The sequence below is a fragment of the Callospermophilus lateralis genome, chromosome 6 (genome assembly GCF_048772815.1).
Source record: "Callospermophilus lateralis isolate mCalLat2 chromosome 6, mCalLat2.hap1, whole genome shotgun sequence".
Taxonomy (NCBI): Eukaryota; Metazoa; Chordata; class Mammalia; order Rodentia; family Sciuridae; genus Callospermophilus; species Callospermophilus lateralis.
The window spans coordinates 54,141,849-54,167,540 of NC_135310.1; the positions used below are offsets into that span (position 1 = coordinate 54,141,849).

Here is a 25,692-nt window from a genome sequence, read left to right on the forward strand (position 1 = left end):
AACAGTGGTACAATATAGGAATATAGGTGAAAAGTAACTAATTTTTACTATGAAATTAGTTTTCAAAGATGAGGGGTGAGTTATATCTGTATGGTTCATATAGTCTGTTATGCAGTCATCAAAAGTCTTAGAATAGGAAAGAAAAAAATGTTCCTTTTTATGACTAAATGAAGAACAGACTTCAAAATAGTCTGTACAGTATGGTTCTTCTTTTTAAAAATGTATGTAATGTAAACACATGGACAAAATAATAATACATACCAGAATGTGAAGTGCTTATGTCTAGGTGGCAGAGGTGAGTGAAATTTTCCTTTTTTGTACTTTTTCCCCCACCTTTTTTATTGGTACATTATTGTAATACACAATGCTGGGATTTATTGTTACATAGTTGTACATGCGCACAACATAACAGTATAATTTTGCCAATATCATTTCTCAGTATTTCCCCATTTTCTCTCTTCTTCCTTCCCCTGGTCCCTTTCCTGTATTGTGATCTCCCTTTGATTTTCTTGAGATCACCAAGAAAAAGGTGGGCTGCCCCACCTTTCTTTTCTTTTTTCCTCTCTAGCTTCCATATATGAGAGAACACATAAAACCCCCCGCTGCATTTGGCTTATTTTCCTTAACACAGTGGCCTCAGGTTTCATCCATTTTCCTGAAAATGACGTAATTTCACTTTTCTTTATGGCTGCATAAAACTCCATTGCATATATATACCACATTTTCTTTATCCATTCATTTGTTTATGGACACCTAGGCTGGTTCCGTAGTTCGTCTATTGTGAATTGTGCTGCTATAAACATGGGTATGCATGTATCTCTAGTATGATGACTTTAATTCTTTAGGATAAATACTAAGGAGTGCTATAGCTGGATTATATGTTGGTTCCATTCTTAGTCTTTTGAGAGACCTCCATACTGATTTCCATAGTGGTTGTACTAATTTGTAATCCCATCAACACTGTAAAAGTGTTTTTTTTTCTCCACATCCCATCCAGCATTAATTATTGTTTATATTTTTGATGACTGCAATTTTGACTAGTGTGAGATGAAATCTCCATGTAGATTTGATTTGTATTTCCCTAACTTTTTTGTACTTTTTAAAATAAAAATATTTATTACTTTAGGACCAAAAAATAGATGGAGTCATATATTCTACTGACATTATTCTTCTGCTTGAAGCTATCATTAGTTTCCTCTGTTAGTTATTTCCCAAAATGTAGTCCATGGATATCTTAGAATTATATAGAGTTATCATTAAAAATATAAATACCTAGGATCCACCTCAGATATAAAAGATAAAAACATTTGGGATTATCCTAGGAATGTGTACTTCTGACAAGTATGATGATTCTCATACCATGTGAAGTTTAAAGTAAGACTCTAGATGATAAGCTTTTTCATGATCTGGCACATAGCTAAATTTTCAGTCTCATCTTTTACTCCCTCCCCAAGCATTTGGGCCTTCAATCTGAACTGTTTGCTTTGGCTCAAATGCTCAAGGTTTTGTGTATGCTGATAACTAAAGGAAAGCAGGGATCTTGGCTGGTCTGCTAAGTTGCTCAGGGTCTTGATGAGCTGCTAAGTCTGGCCTTGAATTTACAATCCTCCTCCCTCGGCCTCCTAAATTGCTGGGATTACAGGCTTGTGCCACTGTGCCTGGCGTGAATGTCATTCCTATGGATGGAATGACTTTTTCCATTTGGTTAATTCTTTACACTGCAAGACTAACCCTGAGATATCACCTCCTTTACAAAGCCTCTCTTGATTTTCTTCAGTCAGTTAATCAGGCCTTAGTACTACTGTTAAACTTTGTACATCTGTTAGAGCAAATATCATCTGTTTGAGAGTTTTGTTGTTGTTTTTGTTTGGTCTAGCTTCCGTATTAGAGTTTGAGTTTTTTGAGGGCAGATCAATGTGCTGCCAGTTGTTGTATCCTTAAAATTTTGTTCCTAGATGTGCAGTAAAAAATAGAAAAGAACTTGTGAAGGAATGGTAAATATATGGTTCTACTTACGTGGGATACCTAGAGTAGTCAAGGTTACCAGAGGCTGGGAGGATGAGGAATGCTGATTTCTTGTTTAATTGGTATAATGTCAGTTTTCTATGATGGAAAAGTTCTGGAAATGGTTAGTGATGGTGGTTACACAACAATGTGAGTGAATCATATACTCAGAAAACATTAAAATCGTAAATTTTGTGTTCTCTATAGTTTCTTACATGTTTTGCTTTATTGTTAAATTGTGTTTTGACATGGTACTACTTGATTTTTAAATATATTCAGAATTATATTAAATTTATAGAATAAGCCTATAGGAAGTAGTAAGATTAAGAGAATTTATGAAAAAGGAAACATAACATTGAAAGGAAATATTCTTGTGATACTATAAATAGTAATTAAAATTTATAATTGATGCGATGGTCACTTGCCACTAACTAGTATATAGCTGTAAAAAATGGAGAATGTTATTATGAGATTTCAACATGATTGCCGCTAACTAATACCACACAAAGGGAAATACATATTGAGAATGATATATTACTATTTCTCCTGTAACTGTGTCATTCCAGTCAAAAGTAGAAATAATAATGTGCCATCAATAACTTTTATGAGGTCAAAAGGCCTTTTTAAATTTTCCTGCTTAGAATTAACTTCCTAACCAAGTTGAAGATATTTGTGAGCAAATATTAAGCATCTCATATTCTAAGTATTTTTTTGTAAATAATCTCAATGAGCCTGTTACATCTTCATGAATTAAAGATAACTCTTGGGCTGGATTTGTGGCTCACTTGCCTAGCATGTGTGAGGCACTGGATTTAATTCTCACACCATGTTTAAGTATATAAAAATAAAGGTCCATTGACAACTAAAAAAATATTAAAAAAAAAAACTCTGGTTCCTGCTTTTTTTCTTTAAAGCATATATGCTATTGAATACAGTATTTTCCCTTTATCTGCGGGGAATATATTCCGAGACCCATAGTGGATGCCCAAAACCACGATAGTACTGAACTGTATATAAACTATATTTTTTTCTATGTATACATGCCTCTCATAAAGTTTAAATTTATAAATTAGACACAGTAAGAGAATATACTATAATAAAAGTTATGTAGACAATGTCTCTCTCAAAATAAATATCTTATTGTACTTTCACATCTTACAGGAAGTTCTTTACAGTTTCTCAGTGTCATTCCAAATAACCAGCATCACTGCACTGGTACATTGGATCAATAATTAAGTAAAATAAGGGTTACTTGAATACAAGTACTACAATAATCTGACAATGTCTAAGATGGCTACTAAGTGACAAATGAGTGGGTTAGAGATACATTGTGGGTGCCTAGACAAATAGATGATTAATGGGCAGGACAGGACAGTGTAAGATTTCACTGTACTACTCAGAATGGTGTGAAATTTAAAACTTAATGAATTGTTAATTTTTGGAATTTTCCACATAGCATTTTCAGGCCATGATTGCAGCTAACTAAAACCACACAAAGGGAAATACATATTGAGAATGGTATATTATGATTTCTCCTTTAACTGTGTCATTCCAGTCAAAAGAGAAATAATAATGTGCCATCAATAATATGCATCCGCTCTCTCTTCTTCTTGCCAATGATCTTCATATCTCTACTTTCCTACTAGTTGCACTTTTCTATCAAGTATTAATACATCCTAATCGATGACAAGTAATATGAAGGACAAATGTGTTCATTCCTCTGTTCTTTTTCTTTAATCTGTTTTATTGAGGTATAATTTAAAAACTAAAACCCACCAATTAGTGAATTATAATATATTCAGTCATGATATATATACATGGTCTGTCACCCTAAAAAGCTTCCTTGTGAACGTTTCAATCAAAACTCCCTCCTCACCACTGACTCCTAGCAACTACTGATCTGCTATAACACTAATTACTATAGTTTTGGGTTTTCTAGCATTTCATATAAATGGAAGCATATAGGATGTAGTTATTTATATCTTCTTCCATATTGTTGAATGTGTCCATAATATATTCCTTTTTATTGTTGAGTGGTTTTCCATTTTGTGTATGTACCATTCACTAGGTTGACATTTTAATTATTTCTACTTAGAATTATAAATAAAGCTGCCATGAATATTTCTGTACAAATCTATATGTGATTATATATTTTCATTTCTCTTACATACTTAGGAGGGGGATGGTTGGACCATAGGATAAGTTTACTTCATAAGAATCTACCAGACTTCTTTTCCCCAAAATAGCTGTAACATGCATTTGCTCTACCAATTCATGAGAGATCTCCTTTCTCCACTCCCCTCCTCAACATTTATTTATATTTAGTCCTTTTAAGTTATATTATTTTTAGTGGAAATGTAATGATATTTCATTGTGGTTTTGATTTTCATTTCCCTAAGGACAAAAGATACTGAATATCTTTTGTGTATGCATATGGGTGCACATGTGTGCTTACTGAGGATTGAAGTCAGGGCTTCATGCACACTAGGATGAACATCTTTTTAGGTACTCATTTACCATTCACAATCTTTTGGTGCAGTATCAAAATTAAAAAAAAAAAAAAACTAAGTTGTTTCTTCTGTTATTGAGTTGAAAATATTCTTTATGTCTTCTGGATTTGATCCTGATAAAGACAGGTGTTTTTCAGATATTTTCTCTAATCTGTGACTTGTCTTTTCATTTTCTTAGTGGTATCTTTTGAAGAGTAAAAGCTTTTAATTTTAGAAGTTCAGTTTATTGTTGTTGATGATTCAACAACAATAAACTGAGCTTTTTGTGACCTAAGAACTATTTGCCTAACCTAAGACCACAAATGCTTTTTCTCATGTTTTCTTACTGAAGTCTTATACTCTCTGTTTTCAAGAGGTTGAAGTTTTAAAAATATTCAGATTTCTAAGTTATTAGTGGGTACCTCTTTTTAAAAATAATAATGGAGATTATTTTGGTCAGGCCCTTTCTAGCTTTGATGTGGCTTATAAAACTTCTGGTAATTGGTCAATTTTGATTTGAATATGGGCAAAATGTGATGCAACTCAATTATTTTGTGCCTTAGGATTTTCATTTCTGACTTCCTGGTAATAGTTGGTATCTGCATAGGTATAATTGCTCTTTTCAGGCACTTTCACATTTAAGCCAATCAGATGTGTATCTGAAGGTCCTCTTTCAGTCAATTTCTGAGTTACTAGTGAACACAGATTTGTGTGAATCCAACCTAAGGGGATTGTGAATGAAGTAGAATGTCTTTTGTTAGGGATTTTACAGTCTAGAAGTTAGAAAGTGATCAATTTGTGTAAATGTGAGGGACAAAACCAGTTTGAATGAATGTTCTTTAGCTCAACTTGTAGTATATTATGCATTCTGAACTAGACTGTACCCTCTCTTTTTCTGAACTAGACTGTACCCACTCTTTTTCTTCTCCTTTCTATTACTTGGCTTTTCTCCCTCCCTCCTTCCCTCCCCCTCCCCTTCTTTTTTTTGATGATCTCTGAGATCTGACTCCTTAACAGAACTAACCTAACTTCTAGCTCAGGTCCAGAGCATCTCTTATTTTTCAAGTAGGCCTGTGTCTGAGAACTCTTCATGATTCTGTCTCCTTTTTGCCTTATCACCATATAGGATAAACTTAATATAAAGAAATAGCTTCTCTGGTTCTTTGTCTTGTGAGCTGGGATAGTTTATAGGTAATATCAGATTCCACTATTAGGGGTAACATCTGATTACACTCTACATTACATAGACTGGTTGCCTTTCCCAGCCAAAACAGCGTAAGTAACCAGTTGAGTAAAAGCAGATATTGGAATCCTGCTTTCTGGTTATTAAACATGATTTCTGTTTTTAATCTCCAACATTAGAGAGATTAAAATTTTTTTTTTTTCAGTACAACAATCAACAGGGTACAGTTGTGCAAACCTACAATCCTGGCAACCATGTTGGCTGAGTCAAGGAGTATCACAAGTTAAAGATTAGCCTCAGTAACTTAGGGAGACCCTGTCACAAAATAAATAATTAAAAAGGACTGGGGAGGTAACTCAAGGGTAAAGCACCCCTGAGTTCAATCCCTACTACCAAAAAATAAAGGAAAGAAAGAAAGTAACAATTTTGTCCTCTCACTAATTTTTAAAAAATGATCCAGATATACAGCTTTTCTCATTTTTTTTCTTCCTCAAGGGTTAGTTTGCCCATGTGTTCTGGATATGTGTAGAAATTTCTTGAGCTATATTATGTGCCACTTTAAGCCCATACATACCTTCTCCCCCCCTCATAGTTAAATATAGCACTTATATTCCATTCTAGGGACTTAAATTAAATGTACTATATATGAGTTTGCTTAAAGTTGTCACATAGTTCATTGATGCTTTGTGCATTTTGTTTTCAAGTTTCTTTATGTGCTTAATTTTGTACAGTTTCTGTTACTGTGTCTTTATGTTCATTTATCTTTTAATTCTGACATTTCCAGTTTGTTCTTACTTTCCATTGTATTTTTTCCTCTTTAATGTGTATTTTTCATCTCTGAAATAAATTTTGATTTATATTCCTTTTATTATTCTTTTTTCTACTTAAGATGTTTTTAAGTATTCATCTACTTTATTGAACATATAGCTTATCATTATGTTTATTTTGATATCTTTGCTAACTAATTCTATCATCTGTATCATTTTGTAGCTTGTGGATGAACCTTTATTTATTTATTTTTATGTAGTGCTGAGAATTGAACCTAGTGCCTCACACATGCTAGATAAGCACTCTATCATTGAGCAACAGTCCCAGCCCTTGTAGCTTGTTTTTTATTGTTACTTTTTTCCCTCATTATGGGTCATATTTTCTTGATTATTTTCCTGCCATCTTTCATTAGATACTAGACAATGACTTTTACCTTATTGTGTTCTGGATATGTGTAGAAATTTCTTGAGCTATATTATGGTACTCTGCTGCATTATTTTGAAATAGTCTAATACTTTCGAGTATTAGAAGAAAGTATTAGTCTAATACTTTGCTGAATTTTTATGCTTGATTAGGTGGGAACAGAGGAAACTTTAGGGCTAATTTTGTCCCATCACTGAGATAATAACCTTATGATTATTCTACCTGAAGTCTTGTGAAGGATATGCTATTTTCCTTCTGGATGAAATAGATTATTCCTGACACAGTGTGAGCCTCTTGGATTGTTCCCTCTGCTCCCTTTTTACTGGATGCAGATACAGCTATTTGTCATACAGCAGGACAATTCAGTTGAGAGACAAGGTGTTGAGGCAAGGAAGGTCTCTTTGAAAAGCAGCTAAAAGAGAGGATGAAGGATTCTCGTCACAAAGTCCATCTTGCTGATTTAGACGTGGTTTATTTCCGTGGCTCATAGGTGTTCCCAGGCTTGTGGGTGCCTTCTCACAGGAAGTAGGCCAGATGATGTATATGTGATCCTAATCAACTAGTCTTAGGTGCTTTTCAGTTCTGCACATATCAAGAACAAAGGTTATTATTTACTTGAGCTTTTTTTTTTTTTTTTTTAAATCAAGGATTAGTTTGCCTACATGCATTTTCTGATATATTATACAATGGACCCGCTAGCTTGGGTAAGTTGCCCCAGGGGATTGCCAAATAGTAGTAAAAGAAAAAGTACTTCTCATGATAATTGTGGAAGACAAAAGTAAAGTGAGGTTAAATAGGGAGTTCAGCAGGTGATTTGGTCTCAATGCTGGGTTTTACTTCTAGTTGCCTCTTTTCCTCACAAGTATGTGCTGATATTTTTAGTAAAGACTTCAATGGAATCCTCTGAAGATATACTCTACTCTGTGCAATTCTCCTCTCTGGTACTCTGTCTGGCAAATTATAACAAACATGACTTTCCAACTTTGTTTCCTCGACTCAGGGAGATTGCCAATGCCCACCTGGTTTCCATTTCCCTTTGCTTCATAGAAACTCTAAGCAGGAAGCTATTGGAGAAGGGCTCACTTTGTTTCTATTCCTGCATGACCAATGTCCAAAGTCTAAAAACTGTAAAAATCTATTTCTTATTATCTCAGCTAGACTAGGAGCCCTGCATACTCATTTTTTAAAGATTTAGCATAGGCGTTCATCGTCTCCAAAACGTTGTATGTTTCCGTTTTCTAGTCAGGAATTATTTGGTTGTAAAGAACAAATGCTTTTTCCAAAAAGCTCTAATAAAAAGTAGATTTATTACTACAGGATCCCAAAATCTCATAGATTTTCATTGTTGGGTACAAATAGATCTAACTTCTCTTCCAGTCTTGTTGGCAAACAAGTTTCCTTTACAGGGTTCTTCCCATTTGCCTGTGGCTCTCATTTGCCAGGACATTAACTCTGGCTTGTACTCAATATGACTATTTAGCTTTAGTCCTAATCCTAGGTATTCAGATTACTTATTTATGTGAATATTGCCAAGGAGTTAGAAAATTAATAGTAGTCTGAGATGAGCAGAGGTCAGTACTGACATGATAATGTTTTGTGATTAATTATGCAATTAAAATAAATATTTTTAATTTAAAAAAATTAGAAATAAGGACTTAGAATTTCTGTTGTTCTCATACTAACTTAAGAACCTAGTTTCAATACTCAAAGACTTGAGTATTTAAATAATATGATCCATCTATAAACATTTACAGAGCATATATTATATATCAGGAGTTGTCCAAGGCACTAGGAATACAAAGGAACTTATACTCCAGGAGTTAGCAAATCCAGGACTTTGCACATGCTTTACCACTGAGTTAAATGCCAGCCCTGTTTTTGTTTTTTGGTTTTTTTTCCTTTTCATTGTTGTTGTTGTTTTTTTAAGTTGTTGATAGACATCTATCTAGATATTTGTATGTGGTGCTGAGAACCGAACCCAGTGCCTCACGTATGCCAGGCAAGTACGCTACCGCTAAGCCCCAGCCCCAACTTTATTTGATAGTAAAGTTTTGTTGGATCATAGGCCCTCATTCATTATATTATTATGTATGCCTGTTTTCATGCTTCAATAGGAATTGAGTATTTGAGATAGAGACTGTCCACCAGATCTTAAAATATTTGCTTTTTGTTAAGAAAATAGTTTGCCAGCCTCTAACATAGGGTGACTTTTTTTTTTTTTTTTTTTAAACTATGAAAAGTTTATCTCTTTTTTTTCCTTCCATGTCAGGACTTTCTTTAATAGGGTCTTAGATTTTGATCAGAATTAATAGTTAAAAAAGATCCAATTACTTTTCCAGAGTTCGAACATTAGATTAGAAGTTCCTATTTTATTCTATTTTAAGCGCATAGAATTGTTTTGTTTGTTAATTAATTTGTTTTTAGTGTTAGTGAGATTGCTTCTTTCTCTGTAAGAATTTCCTAATAGCAAGCATTTGGAAGTTGGATTTGAAGTACCTCACACAGGGCATCTGGGTTTATTGGTGATTTAGAACATGTGTGGTATGGTTTTTGGCAAGAGGTTAAAAGGCCAAGTTGTTGGAACCACCCACATAAGTCTTTGTAAACTATGAAGTATTTCTTGTAATTTTAGCAATGAACACAGATCTTCCTGCCCCCGTCCTATGTTAAAACAAAACATAATATGCTTTTAGATGTAAATATAGCTGAAAATTAGTTTTATTTTCAAATATAAAAACTAAACACTGAAGCTCTGAAATACCATCTGAATCTAAATGTGCTTATTAGGTTAGTAGTTCCTCTCCATGGTTTTCATTCATTAGTTAAGGTAGAGAAATCTCATACAAATTTACATGAAGTTATTCATCTTTCAAGTCTCAGCTACTATAAAAAGAGTATATTTATTTTCATATTTTATATTGTACCTATCTTTTAAATGCCATAGCCACTAATCTCAGTATTAAATGCTAGATCCTCCCACTACTTCACAGGGAATTCCCACTGAAGTTGGGGGATCTAAGGAAGAAAAAATTAAGATTTAGGATTTGGGAGTTTTTACAACTAATTTATATTAACATAATAATAGTGTCTCTGTGATAAAAATACCTGACAAGGACAATTTAGAGGAGGAAAAGTTTTTTTGACTCATAGTTTTAGAGGTTCAGTCTATGATGAGCTGCCTCCATTGCTCTGGGCCCAAGGTGAGGCAGAACATCATGAGAGAAGGGCATGGTGGATGATCATTGCTCCATCATGGTGGCCAGGAGGCAGAGAGAAAGGGAAAGGGGCCACAGGGAAGATGAACCCTTTGAGGGCATACCCCCAGTGACCCATCTCCTCCAACCACATCCCACATGCCTATAGATACTACCTAATTAGTCCATCCAAACCAGGATCAGTTTCATAATCATTTTGTTTCTGGATATTCTTGCATTAGTACAGGAGCTTTGGAGTGACACCTCATATCCAAACCATAACAGCCTGCTTTTATTCTCGATAGTCCCATTTTCATGGCAAACTATATGGTCACTATTTGTATATAGTTATATTGACCATTGAGCATCTGGATCTTCTTAAAAATTTTAGCATTTAACCATCTAAAGAATTTATTCTGATTTTTTTTAAATCTCATAGGAATTGGAGGATTGATAGCTAAGAGTTTGCATAGTTGTTAAAATAAAGTATAACTTTTACACAAGCCCATCTGAAAGTAAAAGCCTAGATTAGGTATGTCTCTACAGCACAAAATCATGTGAATTTCCACTGTTAAAAAATAAACTCTCTTGCCAGACACAATGGCACATGTTTGTCATCCCAGGGACTTGGGAGACTGAGGTAGGAGGATCACCTACTTGAAGCTAGCCCAGGAACTTAATGAGGCCCTATCTCAAAATTAAACAAAAAACAATAAAAAATTGTTTTAATGAACTTTTCATGTGGTATTTAAGGATTTTCTCATTCTATGTCCAATCTTTTTTCCTAGGCTTATTTCCTGTTTTTCTTTACCATGAATATCCTATACATTTTCTTCCTTTGCTTAAACTGTTCCTTTTTTTTTTTTTTTTTTGGCGGGTAGGAGGGTGGAGTAGGGTTAAAGAATCTTACCATGTTGCCCAGAGCTGCTTTTGAACTTCTAGTTTCAAGCGATCCTCTTACTTCATTCTTCCAAGTACTGCGGCTGTAGGCACACACCATCACTCCCTTCACATTTCTATTCATTCTTTAATGCCTAATACAAATATCACTCCCATGAAGACTTTCTTCAGTCCCTACTCCCCAAGGGATTGAACTCAGGGCATTATGCATGCTAGGCATCAATGAAGACTTTCTAACAGCAATATTCCAATTAATGTCTTTCTTCTCTGGGCTCCCTAAACGTTTCATTTCCATCTTTGTTACATATTATAGTGTAACTTGTTGTCCCAATTGCTCCCCGCCCCCAGCTCTTTAAAGACAGAAATTGAGTTTATTTTTAAATTCAAATTACCTGTACAAAGCCTTTACCATACTTAGGTGTTCAGTAAAAATGTGTGGTGAATTGGTGTATCTCACTAATTTTATTAGAACAACTAGACCAGAAAATATTTTAAAAAGGGATTCTCTTTATAAGCTTTGTAAGAGTAATTTCAATATGCCAATTTCTAAGTTAATTTAATACTTTTAATTGTTTTTATTTTACTTACATTCAGGTTAACACTTTTTAATTTTTCTTCACATAGATGTTTTGCCCAGCCCTAAAGTTTCAGTTCTTTCTTCTCTTATAAGACAACTTGCCATTTTCTAATAGCTTCTTAGTTATTTTCCCATTTCCATCTTGTTTTCAGTTGACTCTTAAAAATGGTCAGATGATCAGTTGCTTGACTTCTTGGTAATCACTGCCTTTCATAAATCTTTTTTTGACCACTATTCTTGTGGGTAAGAAACAGGATAAAAGTTATACCTTAAATATTACCTTGATTGTAAGTACTTCTAATGGCAAAAAGGAAAAATTAGCAGATGATATTATAGCCCTGATATATTTTTTCTTTCAAATAAGTCTAATTTCATTAACGTTGGTATTGGGGAAGGCAGCAAGTAGCCCTGTAGGCATGTTAGCTTCATCAGAAGGTTTTATATTGGAAAACAGAAGTTCACAGAAATTTTCAGAATGAAAACCTAAAGGTAAAACCAAATTCTAAATAACTGTCTTTACTAGACCATCAGGAGCCTGTGGTAGTGCATGCTGTAATCCCAGTATCTGGGGAAGCTGAGTCAGGAAGATCATAAGGCCAGCTTGGACAGCATAGTGAGACCCGTTTCAAACAAGAAATAAAGGACTGGGGCTAGCTCAGTGGTAAAGTGTGCCTGGGTTAAATGTCCAGTATCAGAAAAACAAACAACTAATTAAACCATCATTTGTCCTTGATCTAGTGATTGGCAGTTAGGAAGTTTTGTTATAAAATTCTCTTAAGTGCTTGACCAGGTCACATCTTAAACTTGTAGTTTTTTTAGTCAGAATAATAATTGGTATTTAATTTCACATAAATTATGAACTAAGGATTATAACTTGTAAAAAATAGATAAATCAATTGATCTCATCTGTCTCATTTGTGTTATAGACTAAGTTCTTGGGTCATAATGTGATAGATTTAAACTTAATCTGTTCTCATTAGGAGATTTCAGATCATAGCTCACCCTTGATTTAAAATGGGAACATTTAAAATTAATATAGCATCTTCAGATACTCACCATTTCATAGGTATACTTTATATGTCACTATGAGAGATATAAATGTTGTTTTGGAATACCTGAAAGCTCTGAGAACCTCTTAGAAGGGAAGCTTACAGTAGGACTTACCTCAAATATAACAGATCCATAAATTTGCTCAGAGTCTTTCAGGAAGGTTCATCAAATTCTTCCATTTACTTAGACTTCAGGATCTAAATTATGCTCAGGGCAGGGTACATATGTGTATGGACAGGTGTTAGACAGTTTTACTCTCAGGGCTTCCCTGCTTCTGGCCCTATAGATGTTCATCATCATGAGGAGAAACTAGCATTTGATACTACTTCTCATCTTTAATTCAGAATAATTAAGTTTATTGTGGACTATGAAGGAACTAAAAGATTTGGGTTGAAAAACTGTCTTATATTTTGAGGAGAGAGAGATTTGCTAAACAGAGAATTAGAAATGTATGATTTCACAGATTTGGGACTTGGAAAGCTAAAAGCTGTTTCAAAATGCTAGAATTAGGAAAGTACTCTTTGGCAGTTTATAAGATTAGCCAGGAGGAATTGGTGAAAAAATAAATTATTTTTATGTAACAAAATCTGTAGGGTAAATAAATGCTTAGGAGACATTATTTGAGAAGTTCCCAATAGATTTGGAATCTACATTGGGTAAAGTCAAAATTATGAAAGAGTAAAGATTATGGTGGAAATGTCATTGTTGTTTACTGTACAGATAATCTTAAAGAGTTTAAAATATTTGCATTTGATTCAGACCTTTTAATGTTGGATGTTTTTCCTTTCCTATTATGAATTCACCATAAAGTATCAATCATAGTGGTGATTCCAAAAAATATTGATGCATCTGTGTTGTGACTATAAGTACCATGCATCTTTATAAATCAATTTTTTTTAAATAAAAACATCTCTTAGGAATTTTGTTGTTGTTGTTGTATTAAGCTTGTTTGAAGTGGTATTGAAATAGTGAAAAGAGCACCAGACTAATAACTTGGGGGTCTTCTGGTCCTGATTCATATGCAGTTTACTGTGTGACTTTAAGCACTCTGATTCTCTTCTCTCAGATGCAAAATAAGAGGTTGGGAGAGGCACTTACCAAGCACATTTGTGCAGTTACAGAGCACCATTTTCCTAACTAATGTATTTGTCCATTTTTAAATTGATGGACATCTATTTTATTGCTCATCTATCCTATGCCCACAGTTTTAGAAAATAATACTATAATGAAAATTCTTATACCATTCTCCAGGGCATACTGCTTGTACCAAAATTTCTAAGTCATGGTATATATACTTAAGTTTTATTTGATAGTGCCAAATTGCTTCTAAGAAATTATACCTTCATCTGGAAAGTAAGCTTTCTAATTTCAGTATTTCTTTACAAAACATTTGATATTATTAGGCTTTCAAAATTTTTGCCATTGAAAAGTTTTCTCTTTATTTTAATTCACATGTCCTCAGTAACAGCAAGGTTGATCATTTTAATATAGTATTGATCGTTTTTCTTTCCTTTTCCATGTACATGGCCCCATTATATTCTTTGTCCTTTTTTTTTTTTTTTTTTTTCTGTTGATTTTTAGAAGCTCTTTGAGTTTTTCTTGGTTAAATGCATTGGAAACATGTCTTCTTTGTCCTTTATTTAGTTTGCTATTTGTGGCCATTAATTTAAATAAAATCATAGTGGTTTTATTGTGGTTTGTGTTTTTTTATTCCTGTTTTAAAAATTCTCTAAACTGATGCTTTAAAATATTATTTTGTATACCTTTTAAACTTTTGACTTGAATCCATTTGGATTGGTTTTCTTAGGCAGTGTGTTATTGAAAGTCTAGCTTTATTACATTTTTTTCTCAGCCTGATTACCAATTGGCCTAACATTATCCAGGGGATAATCCATTCTTTCTCCACTGATCTATAGTGTCATGAATCTATATTTTTAACCAATAATTTCTAATCTGACAATGAATCTTTGATTTGATAGGTTTTGAGGTAAATTGCCATTGCTTTATATTCTTGTTCACTCTATTTTTGCTCATATTTTATGAAGGGAATGGAACATGAGCAACAATGGTGCTCTGTTTTCTATTTTGTTTAGAAAATATATTTAAAATCAATTCTCAGTGATCTCAGAGCTTTGGGAAAGAGATATAACTGCTTTATGTAAAATAAGAATTTATAGCCAGACATGCTGGTACACTCCTATAGTTCCAGCTGTTCAGGAATATCCTAAGTTTGAGGTCATCCTGTGCAACTTAGCAAGACCCTGTCTCAAAATAAAAAAGGCTAGGTGTATAGTTCAGTGGTAAAATGCCTTTGGGTTTATTCAGTTCCCACTACTGCCAAACAGATAGACAGAAATAAAGAACAAATGAATTCCTGGCCTAATCTATTAAGGTCATTTTATGTAGACTGCAAGAAAACACTGAAGATGGTTTCTCAGAATTTCCTCATAAAATGAGTGAGTGAATAATCTTCAGCTGAATGTTAAGCTGCATATGGACTGGTTGTAACTCTAGGTAAAGAGTTCTAGGGAAAGAACAGCTATCAGAATTTTCAGAGGTCTGACAAAAAATATAGATTTTTTGTCTATCGAGATCTTGAATACTGTAGGAATTTATAGAAATTCCAAGAGCATGATTTAGATGTAGGACTAATATACTCCTGAAGGAAAGGCTTTTCTGGACTTGTTTTTTTAAACAAAACTTAAAAACAAGGTTGAGAACATTTAGTTTATTTGCATGTTAATTATTTGTGTGCTGAAACAAAACAATGCTCTTTAAAGGAAGATAATAAAATCCATACTCAAGCATCCATTTAAAAATGATTACACAGGTAAAGAAGTAGAAAAATACAATTTATAATCAGACAAAAATATTAAAAATTATTTATTATTATGTTATTAAAAACAGATCCAGATGGGTTTGGGGCAAAGCTCAGTGGTAGAACATGTATTTAGCATGCATAAAGCCCTGGGTTCAGTCACCAGCATAAAAAAAGAATGAAAGAAGTGAAATAAATGAAAAGAACTTTAAAACAAATATTATAAATATGCTTACTAGTTTAAATTAAAACACAGTAGAATAAAACCTATTAGTAAGGTATTACCTGGAAGGATCTGCTCATGGAGCTAAAGCTGGCTACAAAAGTCTGTGACCACCAGTTCTTGCAATCTGGTCTGAAAAATTTCATTTGAGTCACACATAGTTGTAGGCAGGAGTTGATTAGAAGGGAAAGGAAAAGGCAGAAAGAGCCTCTATCAAGGGAGAAAGGGAAAGAGTGGGTCCTCTCAGGAGAGAGGCAGTGTGCCCTCCTGCCCTCCAGTTTTATTGCGGGTCTCAAGAAAGTTTTCTAGAGTCCTGCCCAGTTTTACCTTTTGAGTTTTGACTGACAGCAGGATTGTATCAGACTTTCAAGTCCCCACTGTGACTGTGCATGTTCTTAACTTGTGGGGCACCATGGAGTGGGGATATTTGACTATTATAATGACATGCTAAAGATACAACACCAACTCTAGGTCACCTTGGCTCATGTTGACCAGTTCTAATTGGAACTTGTACTTACAGATTTTATGTTTGGGGGATTTTGCTTCTAATCATCGTGTCCCCGAGTCCTAGACTCTGGCATATATAAAGGTCCTAAAAGTCCCTCGTTTTAAACTTGTGATGATTTTATTGATAGGAAGGAGTATTTGGGCCTGCATTTCCCCTGCACCTAACAGGTTGTTTGTTAAGGAATATAGCATATCCTTTTGATTTAGCCAGCCAGGACCAGAGTAGCCTCAGGTAAATTGCTTTTTAAAAGAAAAGAGGGAGTCAACACAGTAGGCCCAGTTCATAGAATTATCTGCCTCAACCTCATGTTCCTACCACTTATATCTGTCTGTTACCTATCATAGGGGACAGCCAGTGTCTGTCCATCTGTCTCTTCCCCCTTACCCTTTCTTTTCCTCTCTTTCTTCTTCCCTTTCTGTATTAGAAAGAGTCTCTCTCTCTCTCTCTCTCTCTCTCTCTCTCTCTCACACACACACACACACACACACACACACACGAGCACAGAGCACATTCTCAAATTATTGACATCCAGTGAGAAAAATCTTTAAAGCCTCCAAGAGAAGTTCCTCAAACTACATACAGAGCAATAATCATAAGAATTGCTGATCACTTTTGATAAGAAATAAAACTAGCCATTTCTGAAAGGGGTGGGGAACCCTAGAATTCTATAGTCAACTAAAGTATACTTCAAAAGCAAAGGCAAAATAAAGACTTTTTTTTTTTTGACAAAAGGAGCACAATGTTTATTACAGTACACCTGAACTATGGAAAGATACTATGTGGAAACTCAGATCTGCACAAAGGAATAAAGAACTCCAGAAGTGGTAAGTATGTAGGTAAATAGAAAATACTTAATTTTCTTCTAAATTTCTTTAAAAGATAATTGTTTAAAGCAGAACAATATCAGTAGCAGCTTATATAAAAGTAAACTTTGGGGGGACAAAAATATAAAAAGTGTAGATTAATGGAAGTATACTGTAAATTCTACGGCAACCACTAAAAGAGGTACAGTTAGTAAGATAAAGGAAAAAATAAAAGTGAATCTAAATTTTTTTCAGACCAAAAGAAAACAGTAAGGGAGAAAAATGAGTTAAGAATAAATGGGAAAAATAGAAAACAAGTAGCAAGATAAAACCTTGAGTCCAACCATATCAATAATTACATTAGATTTAAGTGAATTAATTAATCAAATTTAAAAAAGAAACAACTATATGTTATTTATAAGAATCACATTAAATATAAGAAAACAGATAAATTAAAAATAAAACTGGAGCTGTATATCTTAGGCAAGGAAAATTATAATACTAGAGTAGTTAAATATCAAGCAAATATATACTTTATGGGAAGTGTCAGAAATAAAGAGGAATATTTCAAAATTATACAAGTTCAAGTTATCAAAAAGACATAAAAGGGGTTGGGGTTATGGCTCAGTGGTTAGAGTGCTCGCCTAGCATGCGTGAGTTACTGGGTTCTATCCTGAGCACCCTTTAAAAAAGTAAACAAAATAAAGGTAGTGTGTTCATCTACAGTTAAAAAAGAAATCTTAAAAAAAAAAAAGACATAAGTGTTAATGCTTGATACAAAACTGATATCAAGGGAGAATTAAAGGGAAAAACATGTTCTGTTATATGTTGGAAACTTCAACACTCCTTTTTAGTACTTGATAAAACATAGAACACTTGGACATTATTATCAACTTAGTCAATATAATTGGTATTTATAGAACCCTACACATTTACATGTTGTTTTCAGGGTCGTATAAAACATTCACTAAGATAGTCTATACATTAATTATAAGTTTCAGTAAATAAATATAAAGAAAACAGATAAATATAAAGAAAATAGATAAATGGAGCAGAATAGAGATCCCCAAACTAGAACCTCTCCAATGGATTTTTTTCCCCCTAAGAGGAACTGAAACAATTTGTTGATGAGAAGGAAAACCTTTAACACAAATGGTTTTGAAACCTAGCTATTTAGATGGGGATAATCTGTTCTCAAAAATTAGATATACATCATGGACTTTAATATAAAAGTTCAGACTATAAAGCTTCTCTGAAAAAACACAAGAGAATATCTTCATATATGTGTGGGAGGGAAGGTACCAGAGGCACTGATTTCTTACACCTAAGAAAAATTAACCATTAAATTTAATAAAAGCAAGATCATCAAAGAACTTTGGCTCATCAAAAGGTAATATTAAGGGCTGGGGATGTGGCTGAAGCAGTAATGTGCTCGCCTGGCATGTGCAGGGCGCTGGGTTCGATCCTCAGCACCACATAAAATAAAGATGTTGTGTCCACCAAAAACTGAAAAATAAATATTAAAAAAAAATTCTCTCTCTCTCTCTCTCTCTCTCTCAAAAAAAAAAGGTAATATTAAGGGCTGGGGTGGAAGATATTGTGTCCAACTACAACTGAAAATTAAATATTTTAGAAAATAAAAAGCTTTAATTTACCTTCACTTAATTTACCTTCACTTATTCATTCTCTAATGCTCTCCCCTTCATAATGTGGATCTGAGTTTCTGACCTACATCATTTTCCATGTCCCTAGAGAATTTCTTTTTAACATTTATTGCAAGGTGACTAACATTTCTTACTAACAATAGATTCTCTCAATTTTTATTTGCCTGAGAAAATTTCTACTCCACTTTTGAAAGATAATTTTACTATATACAGAACTCTATTTTGGTGATTTCTTTCACACTTTAATTCCACCCCACTCTCTTCTTCGACTGGTTAATGAAGAGAAATTCAATTCTTCTTCCTGTACAGAAAAGTAAGAACCTACCACCCCCTTTTAAAAATTCTCTTTTGTCTTTGGTTTCCTTACAGTTTGAATATGATACCCCTAGATGCAGATTTTTGGCATACATATTGATTCTGTTTGGTTTTCTCTAAGTTATTTGGATTCGTAGTTTAGTGTCTGTCATTAATTTTGGAAAATTTTCAGCCATTATTACTTCAAATATTTCTTTTGCAAATAAAAATTGAGAGAATCTATTGTTAGTAAGAAATGTTGGTCACCTTGCAAGAAATGTTAAAAAGAAATTTTCTAGGGACATGGAAAATAATGTAGGTCAGAAACTCAGATCCACATTATGAAGGGGAGAGCATTAGAGAATGAATAAGTGAAGGTAAATTAAAGCTTTTTATTTTCTTAATTGATATGTGTTCAAAATAATAAAAATAGTATAACACATTCTACTGTTACAGTTATTGACAAGTGAAATGAATGACAGCAATATTATAAGGGATAGGAGGGAAGAATTTGGAATACTGTAATAACTTTGCCTGCTCTACCTGTGAAGCCGTTTAGTATTTTTTGAAAGTAGACTTAGTTTAATTGTAAATATAACAAACTTTAGGGCAATGCCTAAAAATTGATTTTCTTTTCTTTTGATACTTTAAAGATATTGCTCCACTGACTTCTGATTTGTATTTCTTTTGAAAGGTTTGGATAATACTTTTTTCTTTTTTTTTTTGGTACTGGGGATTGAATTCAGGGGCACCTGACCACTGAGCGCCAGCCCCAGCCCTGTTTTGTATTTTATTTAGAGACAGGGTCTCACTGAGTTGCTTAGCATCTTGCTTTTGCTGAAGTTGGCTTTGAACCTGCGATCCTTCTATCTCAGCCTCTGGAGCCACTACATCCGGCTAATACTTTGGACTTTGCCTAATACTTTGAACTTCAGATTTTTGTGATTTATCATTTTGCTTTATTTGGGCTCCCATAACTATGCTTAGTGCAACTCTCTGGCCATATCAGCCCAATAGCCGTCCTAAATAACTGAATATAGTTCTAAAGAAATTTCCTTTTAATTCATTTATGGTAGATGTAGGATCTTGGGTGAAGATAGAGAGGTTTGAAGGATAGAAGGTACCAATGCTGTCACCGCCTTTTGGTAAAAGCAAAGATTAAATAGTATAGTAGTTTAGTTTTATTGTCAATTTATTTTTTTATTTTCTGAAGAAACTTTTTCCCACAATGCATTCTTTATATTTAATTTGTTTTGTTTAATGATTATTTATTGTAAGTGGAATACCTCTATAAATTGACAAAACAGCAAAGTGATTCAGGATTTAAAAAATACATATATTTAGTGTATTTTTAAATGTAAGTAAAGATTCAAACTGTGCATCCATTTTAAAATTGGATTCAAGTTCCAAACTATGTGCCCATATTAAAATTGAATTTTCTTTTTATTATTGAATTGTAAGAGTTGTTTATTCTAGATGCTTATCTAGAATAAAACTTACCTAGATAAGTTTCCTTATCAGATATGTAATTGTAAATATATTTTGCCATTCACTGGGTTGTCTTCTTACTTTCTTGTAGAAAGGTAAAATTTTAAGATCCTTTAGTATTTAGCTACCATTGTAGTTTATTCAGTTTACTAGAATAATAGATAATGTCTTTTTTTTTCCTCAAAAACTCAACTAGCACATTTTATTTTTGAATATCTTATAAATTCCAATGTTTTTAATAAGAGGACATCACTAATTTTGTTAGTATTGGCGAATTGCATGTTATTTTTTTTAATTGATTTTTTTTTGAGAAAGAGAATATTTTAATATTTATTTTTTAGTTTTCGGCAGACACAACATCTTTGTTTGTATGTGGTGCTGAGGATCGAACCCGGGCCGCACGCATGCCAGGCTAGCTGCTACCGCTTGAGCCATATCCCCAGCCCTTTTTATTGATTTTTTAAAAAATAAATGACAGCAGAATGCATTACAATTCTTAGTACACCTATACGGCACAATTTTTCTATCTCTGGTTGTATATAAAGTATGTTGACACCAATTTGTGTCTTTATACATGTACTTCAGATAATGATGTCCATCACATTTCACCATCCTTGCTAACCCCCACCCCTTCCCTTTCCCTTTCACCCCTCTGCTCTATCTAGTGTTCGTCTATTCCTCCCATACTCCCCCTCCCTACCCCACTATGAATCAGCCTCCTTATATTAGAGAAAATATTCAGCATTTGTTTTTTTGGAATTGGCTAACTTCAGTTAGCATTATTTTCTCTGAATCCATTCATTTATCTGCAAATGCTGTGATTTTGTTTTCTTTAATTGCTGAGTAAAATTCCATTGTGTATATATGGCACATTTTTTAAAAAATCTGTTCATCTACTGAAGGGCATCTAGGTTGGTTCCACAGTTTAGCTATTGTGAATTGTGCTGCTATAAACATTGATGTGGCTGTGTTTCTGTAGTACGCTTATTTTAAGTCCTTTGGGTATAGAACGAGGAGAGGGATAGCTGGGTCAAATGGTGTTCCAAATGTTAATTGTCCCTAGAATTTTGTTTCTGAAAGAAAATTTCTGTGTTTACATATACAAATTTAGCTACACAGTAAGCTGATCTTGATTAACTATTAATGACATTGCTTTAAATTATCTGAGGTATATCAGAATATATATATTCAGATATATCAGAATGAAGACCTTGATTATTTACCTTTCATTTGAAATACCACAAAATTTAACATGGTATTAAACATCTGAAACTAACAAAATATTATCTTGTAAGTTAGAATTTTATTTTAAACTAAGGCTAATAAACACAGTTATCTTTATGGTATTTAGTCAGAAAGGCGCACATTTTCTTGGAGACTCAAGTTTGAAAACAATATTAACTGTTTGATTTCTTAAAGGCTACTCCTTTTAGAAAAACAGAATGTTATTTTACAGTGTGAACTTTCAGGCAGTACCCAATCGGAGTTTCCTAGTCATTGAAAATCAAGGGAGCTAGGGATATAGCTCAGTTGGTAGAGTGCTTTCCTCACAAGCACAAGGCCCTGGGTTCAATCGCCAACACCACCAAAAAAAAAAAAAAAAAAAAAGAAAAGAAAGTCCTGGGAATTATCTATTTCCTTTCTGTAATAATAGTTTGGAATTAAATATGAACTTTGGCTGCATTATTTCATCCGATTTTTGACATGTTAATCATAAAAGTATGTGTATTTTGCTGTTTGTTATGTTACAATCGTTCAATCTAGAAAATGTCTCCTTAATTCACTCATGATTTTCTTAAAAAAGGAAGATGTGAGGGTATTACAAATATTTTCATTGTTAGCATTTCAAAGATATTATTTATAAGGAGAAGATAAGAGCTGTCAAATTTTCTAATGGACGATTGAAGCTCTCTGAGGAGGCACCCAGTTTGAAAAGACATCCTGTTTTTCCCAACAACAAATCTTTAATTCTCTGACATCAACTGGAGGTGTTCTATATTTCAATTCTGTCACTGATGACCTAAACTTGATGGAGAAATTAAAGGGTAAAAGGGATCCAGTCCTTAATACTGTTTTCACTTTAGATTCTAGCCATAAATAGGATCCCTGGGCTATTAGCACTTCAGCCAACACAAATTTGAGAGTTCTCATAACTACCCCTCTTTAGGTGTTACAAAGTACTGAAGAAATCACAAAAACTCAGAAAAGTGCTATACTTCTGATTCCTTTTATTAAGAAGGGTTCAGGGGAATAGGCAGAAAAAGAGTACATGGGTAGCAAGGTCTGGGAGGATCATGAGCTCAGGAGCCTTAAAGACCCTGTGGTGTCTACTTATGCTGTCTTCTTGTTACATTGATGTGTATTAACTAAGAAGCTCTCGAAAGCTTTGTGTTCAAGAGATCTATTTATTTTGTTATAAGTAGTTATATGTGACAGTGGAATGTATTTTGACACATCATACATAAATGGAGTATAACTTTTCATTTGTCTGGTTGTACATGATGTACACAGGTCATGCAGTCATATATGCACATAGGGTAATAATGTTCAATTCATTCTATTGTCCTTCCAACCCCCATATTCCCTCCTTTACCTTAAAAAAAGATTTTTTATTAATACCTCATTACCAAATCATGATTGATTAAATCATTGACTATTGGTAATGAACTAAATCTTTTGTCCCTTTTCCTCCCAGAGGTGGGTTCATGGGCTTAGAATTTCTAGCCTTTTAATCACATGATTGATTCCTCTGTCATTGAGTTCCATTCTTGAAGCTATCTAAGGGATCCACTGAGTATCACATCATTAGGATAAATGCTGGGATTACTGGGCTGAGACCTTCTGGGAAACAGAGGCAACCCAAAGGTCCCTCTTCAGATGCTAATTCTTGTGATCAAGTCAAAAAGAGTTTAGACATGTCACTCACAGTAACAGGTAATGAGCTTATTAGAAGGGATGGGAAAGGGGTAAAGGGGACACTCGAGAGAGAGATTAGATGCTCTCAGAGAATAGAGGGACAGCATGCCTCTCCCACAGTCCAATTTTATTGGGGATCTTAGAGAAGTTTCCACAGTCCTTCCCAGGTCCACATCTTGACTTTTGACTGACAGCAGGATAACATCGGACTTTCGAGTCCTCACTGCTCATGCCAGCTTTAGGTCACTTTGGCCCATGCTGATTGATTCCAATTGAATTTTTAAAAAAATATTTTTAGTAGTAGATGGACACAATACCTTTATTATTTATTTATTTATTTTTGATGCTGAGGATGGAACCCAGTGCCCCACATGTGCTAGGCAGGTGCTCTACCACTGAGCTACCACCCCAGCCCATGGATTGTACTTTTTTTTTTTTAATTGGTTCTTTTTAGTTATATGTGACAATAGAATCCATTTTGATATAATTACACAAGCATGGAATATATCATCTTAATTGGTACTCCATTCTTGTGGATGTACATGATGGTAAGATTCACTGTGGGGTATTCAAACATTTACTTAGGAAAATTATGTCAGACTCATTCCACTGTCTTTCTTTTTCCTATCCCCCTTTCCTTCACTCCACTTGTCTAATCTGCTGAACTTTTTTTCTTCCCCTCTACCTCCCTTATTGTGAGTTAGCTTACACATATCAGAAAACTTCAACCTCTGTTTGTTTGTTTGTTTGAGATTGATTTATTTCACTTAGCATGATAATTCTAGATCCACCATTTACTGGCAGATATCATAAAGTTACTCTTCGTAATGGCTGAGTAATACTTCATTTTGTGTTGTATGTGTATGTGTACACACACACCACATTTTCTTTATCCAATCATTGTTGAAGGGCACCTAGGTGGCTCCATAATTTTATTCTTTATCATAAATTCTTACATATTTTATGATTAGGAGGAATTATACTTATCTCCCTGGATTCTGGGATCTGGTCTGTGAAAAGGGTCACAAAAATCTCCCTTTGAGGGTAACTTGTATTCCTCTTATCAGTGTTATTTTGGGCCTGCATTTTACCTGCAGATAACAGAGGGCTAAGTGTAAATTGCTTCTCAGAAATGAAAGCATGCAGGAGTCAGCACAGTAGATCCATTTTATAGAATTATTCCTTTAATCTCATGTTCCTACCACTCATGTCTGTCTATGCTCTATCACTGGTATGGTTGGAAATGGGTTCCTTATGAAATAACAAGGCACTCTTCTGACCCAGGAAATAGCAAGTGTTTTAGAAGCTCTGTGCTAGGAACTGGAGACAAAGATCAAATATATTTTTTATTAAACCACAGTGCTTATCAAACACTATTTTCCATGCTTTCTGTTAGGATTAGAAATAATAAGAATAAGACATGATGCATATATTCAGGAAACTCCCACTGCAGGGGGAAATAGTGAAGTTGCTTATCCAGGGATTCGGTCTGAAACTTTTTAAGTGTGGGTTTAAAACCTCATAAGCAGAATTTTTCTTAAATTGTCTGAAATTCACCATATTTTTATTAAATCTAGCAGCAGCATAGTTGCTATTTCTTCAGGAAAGCATTTGTTGAAATTGTTGGTCTGCATTTAGCATTTTTGTTTGTTTGCTTGTTTAATTTTTTTTTTTTAAGTGCTAGTTTTCTGATTTCTCTGGCTGTACATGATGTAGCGTAACACCCTATGTGCAGTCTTACATTTATCTAGGGTAACGATGTCCATCTCAAACTGCATCTTTTAAACAGCAAAATCACACTTAGTTACCTCTCTTAGAGAGTGATGTTGCTGTTGTTAGAGTCACAAAGGAACTGAGACCAAAGAAGGGACAATAGACACTCCTCCCACCACTAGAGCATATGTTTGTTTATTTATTTATTTATTAAAGGGTGTTTTTTTTTTTAATGTGGTGCTAAGTATCGAACCCAGTGCCTCACATATGCTAGGCAAAGCGCTTTACCACTGAGCCACAACCCAAGCCCCATTTATTTATTTTTAATTTTTATTGGTACATTATAATTATACATAATAGTGGGATTCATTGTGACATATTCACACATGCATATAACATAATTTGATCATTACTTTTCTCTTTCCTCTCCTCTTCCCTCCCCTTTCCTCCCTGTTCCCTTTTCTCTACTCTGTTTGGCTCCCTTCTAATTTCATGAACCTCCCCATCCCTTTTTTTCTTAGCTTCCATACATGAGAGAAAACATTACAACCCTTGACTTTCTGAGTCTGTCTTATTTCACTTAACATAATACTCTCAAGTTCCATTCATTTTCCATTCTTTATGACTGAATAAAACTCCACTGTGTATAGATGACATATTTTCTTTATCCAGTCATC

General features: G+C 33.9%; 1 protein-coding gene across 3 annotated transcripts in view; it reads left to right on the forward strand.

The window, feature by feature from the left end:
• Rev3l (REV3 like, DNA directed polymerase zeta catalytic subunit) overlaps positions 1–25,692 on the forward strand; it is a 177,012-nt gene that overhangs the window by 22,388 nt on the left and 128,932 nt on the right. Inside the window, exon 1 of one of the 3 annotated variants that reach the window (XM_076858348.2) lies at positions 16,920–16,961. The exons of the other annotated variants lie outside the window; for them this stretch is intronic. The gene's annotated coding sequence lies outside the window, so the exon portion shown is untranslated. Of the gene's footprint in view, positions 1–16,919; positions 16,962–25,692 lie in introns of those variants that run through there. 3 annotated transcript variants of the gene reach the window in all.